This window comes from Tigriopus californicus, chromosome 5 (genome assembly GCF_007210705.1).
Source record: "Tigriopus californicus strain San Diego chromosome 5, Tcal_SD_v2.1, whole genome shotgun sequence".
NCBI classification, from domain to species: domain Eukaryota; kingdom Metazoa; phylum Arthropoda; class Copepoda; order Harpacticoida; family Harpacticidae; genus Tigriopus; species Tigriopus californicus.
The window spans coordinates 4,809,211-4,813,325 of NC_081444.1; the positions used below are offsets into that span (position 1 = coordinate 4,809,211).

At 37.9% G+C, this 4,115-nt stretch overlaps 1 non-coding gene across 1 annotated transcript; it reads right to left on the minus strand.

The window, feature by feature from the left end:
- Positions 1–3,974: 3,974 nt before the first annotated feature.
- Positions 3,975–4,087, minus strand: LOC131881488 (U5 spliceosomal RNA). The gene has a single exon (XR_009373363.1). It is a non-coding gene; the product is annotated as a U5 spliceosomal RNA (small nuclear RNA).
- Positions 4,088–4,115: the final 28 nt, after the last annotated feature.

Genomic DNA, 4,115 nt, shown 5'->3' on the forward strand with positions numbered 1-4,115 from the left:
CAAGCATTTTAGTTACATTTCTGGTGGCTTGATTAATGAGCTTTATATTTTAATGTATTTTTTATTCTGAAGTATATGGATCTTAAGCAAGGTTACCCTACCTTCATTTTCAATTATCCTCATTCAAATATGTTAGCAAATGGCTTGGGGCAGTCATGTTTTCTGATCTGTTGTATCTTTTGATATGTTGTTTTTTTTACTGTACATGTCGAGTTTTCCATTGTGTCGAGTTTTCCATTGTGTCGAGTTCCCCTGAAACCGAAAAATGCATCATGTCTGTCCAAACTTGGCTTTCTCACCCGTTACCTTGTTTTTGACACAATAATACACCAAACCCAAGCAATTGTTGTTGCAAACATGCCCTTTTAAAGTTGAATGAAATATAACCTAATGCGTCACTTGCAAAGAAACGAAACAGCAGGCAGGCAAAAAGGAGCGAATTTTGTGCAGTTTATTATGGGCCTAACAACACCTATAAGAGAAAAATACGCTTACCTCCGTGTCAAGTCACTTCTTATTTTAATGAGCTTGCATTGTAATTGAACAGAGAAGCCGATAGGACTGAGAGTTCTACATTGATGTAAATGGGTTTGAGATTGCTTAAGCAAAAATGTTTCAAAATCTTATGCAATTATAGCGTATTCGATAACCCAATTAATCAGATAATAATTGCGAATCATTTGTGGACGAAATATTGAAATTCCAAATCCGGTTTTGTTGATGGAAATCATTGGATTTAATATAAACAACAATTGAAAGACAAATGCGTGAAAAATTGAATATGAGATAAAAAATTAAGTTAAAATAACAAAGAATGTAAAAAGATTTTGGGAAATTTAAAAAGACGGGAAAAGTTTATCTCAATAATGTTATATGAGAGTATAACATTAGTTTGGACTGATTTGCCCACTAAGTACGGAAACAACAAACCAACGAAAATTGTATTATAGTAATACATAAATGGGTTAACATGCAATGAAAGATTTGATGCTATTACAGAAAAACTTGGCTTCGGCTTTATTTGCTTGGCCAGAGTGAATTGGAAAACGACTTTTTCAGCTGAAATCAAATTGATAGAAATGTAACGCTTCTTTGACTTGATTGATGAACAATTTTTCAAAAGCCCGATTTCTTTCGGAAAGTGTTTTATAATTATCTAAAACAGAGAGTTGTGGAAACTTTCAAGATTTCTGAATGTGAATTTAATGTTTATTTTTGTGCCGATACTTAATTCAAGCTTTCCTCCTCTTCGATTTGGTGCCATATAAACTTTCCGCCCCTAACAGTTAAATATTTCAGATCTTCATTAGCATAAGGCATTTATGTCAGTGTCAGATTGTTATGTCCTGCTTCTTCAATTTTGATTTGAGAAGAGAAAAAATGCGTTTATTGTACAGTAGACCTCGAAAAAGTTGCCTCTTTACCCGATATTTTTTTGTAGTTGAGAAAAATCCAAAAATAGTTGTCAAAACTTAAAAAATGTTGTGAAAATGTGCAAGTAAAGTTGTGAACATTCAAAAACAAGTAACAGTAATGCAGAAAAGAACGTTTTTAGCCCCCTTTTGACCTTTTTGCTGTATTTTTATCTTTATGCATTTTATATTAAGGTTTTCTAATGTATTTATGCATTTTACAAATTCTAGGCAACCAATTGTATTTGCTAGGGTATCCATTGAGTTCACATGAAATTGATTTTTTTCTTATAATTTTCGACATTAGGACACGTGTTATATTGGTACAGATGCCTTGGTAAACATTGACTCTCTTCTGGAGCCTATTGTTTTGGTGCCGAGAGTGTTTTTGTTCACAAAATAATTTCGAGTAGGATAAACCCATGACGCCAGATGTAGCTCAACTGCAAACTCTGTTTTTTGCAGAACCGGAAAAAGGGAGTTGAATTTGAAAAATTCAATTCGTTGGTAGACCAAATATTGCATAGAGTTCAAGTGGCAACAGATAGACAAATCATAATATTTCATTTTGAAAATGCCGGAGATGACATTCTTTGCTATGGCTACTAAGCAAGTGAAAACCCAAACCAAAAATTGCCTTTCTGGCTGAAGATTTCACCTTTCATTTGATCATGCTGCACAGAAGTAAATGGAAATGTCCAAAACAAGGAATAACAAGCTAAGAAGGAAGCAGATAAGGACCTAAAGACAAGAAAAGGGCAAAAAAAGTCTCAAAATGGGGAAAATAGTGAGACAATGGTCGGAAATCGAAAAGGAGGAAAAATGACTAAAAAGTGATAAAATTTGAAATTTTGGCTAAAACGTTTTTTTCAGCTAAAAGGTAAATAAAATATTTTTTTCTTCCAAGTTTTCACTCTTTCTTAGACCCTACGAAAGAGAAAGCACTTAAATTGGAGTTATCTATTATCGAATTTCAAAACCCAAATATTTCAACATAGATCATTTTTTTGAGCTTCATGCTATACATTGCCGGCCAAATGTTGCAAGATGTAGTAGATATTGCAATTTTGGTTAAAAACAAATATTTAGCATAACTTTTCCAATTCCATTCTAACGACTATGTTTGATGAACTAAAAATTAAGAATGTGTAGCGAGGCTCGCGTACCAAAACCTTTATTACATAGGAAGATCGTTATACAATGCTAAAATGGCGCTCGACTATGCTCGAGAGCCAACTTCACAGTGTGACCACTTATCTGATATCTCTCAGGGTGGCCGGTAGATTGTCACATCCCCCACCACTTTTGCGAGGCCGTCCTCGTTTACGAAGGACGCCGAGATGAGGATCGTCTACTTTGGTAATCTTCAATTGATCCACATTCACAATTTGACAACGACCAGTTTGATCACTAATCCGGGCTGTTTTGTCCGAGACAGACTCAACTAAATAGGGACCTTGGAACGGAGGCTTCAGTTTCTGGGAGCCTCCTCCGGCAACAGGAGCCGGACGTAACCACATCACAAAATCTTTCTCCTTTACAGGTGTGGCTTCGACATGGTTAGCTTTATCGTAATTTTTCTTAGACTTTTCTTGGGACTTCTTAATGTTTTCCCGGGCCACCGGGCGAATCCGAGATGCGATACGAAATGCTTCTTCCAAGAGATCATCATGGTTGTTGACACTATGCAACGGGCAGACGTCAATGCCCATTCTCGGGGTTCTTGCTTTAAGAAGTTCAAAGGGGGAATATCCGGTGCTTTGTTGTTTGCTTGAACGATATGCGAACACGCACGATTGTATATATTCCGTCCAGTTTTCCGGTTTTTCTTCGGTGAAGCATCGCAAGGCATTCATTAAAGTTCGGTTGTAGCGCTCGGTAAGACCATCAGAGGCTGGGTGAAATGGAGAAGTGGGACAATGTTTGATTCCTGAACTCTTTAAGAAGTTAGCGAACTCCCCACTCATAAACTGGACACCTTGATCTGTCACTACCTCTTCTGGCACTCCATAAACTGTCAATACCTGATCCCTCATCCATTGAATGACCTCTTTGGCATCACAGCGATTCAATGCGCCCACCACAGGCCATTTTGTAAAGTAATCGACAAGGACGATGATCCATTTTGCTCCATCCTGTGATTCTGGCAACGGACCAACCAGGTCCATTCCGACTTTTTGAAACGGGCCAAGAGTATCAGCTCGTATTGGTTTCAACGGAGTTCTAGTGGGCTTTCCGTAATCCTTACACTTCGAACATACGAGGCATCGATCACAGAACATCTTGACATCTTTTCTCATTCCGATCCAAGTATAACGCTTCATAAGTCGCTCCAAAGTCTTGTTGAATCCCATATGTCCGCCCATCGGATCGTCATGATACGCTCTCAACATTTTCGGGACCAAATTTTGAGGGACTACGAGCTTCTCTCCTTTCTTGGTCATTTTCACTACAAAACCATCTCGCTCGTGGAGATCGGCCCTTGGAAGCGATTCTTGGATCTTTTCATCCTTCGAGGTGGCATCCCGCCATTCCTCCAAATCCGCGCCAACCGCGGCAACACGCACTCTTNAAGCTCTCAGATAAATTGAGGTATTCTCAATAGGTCTCTCCCATACACGGAAATCTTTAGTAAAAGGCGAAAGATTTATTCGTATTGTACGGAAAAATTGATTTCACTTCTTCTCCGATTTCAAACGGATC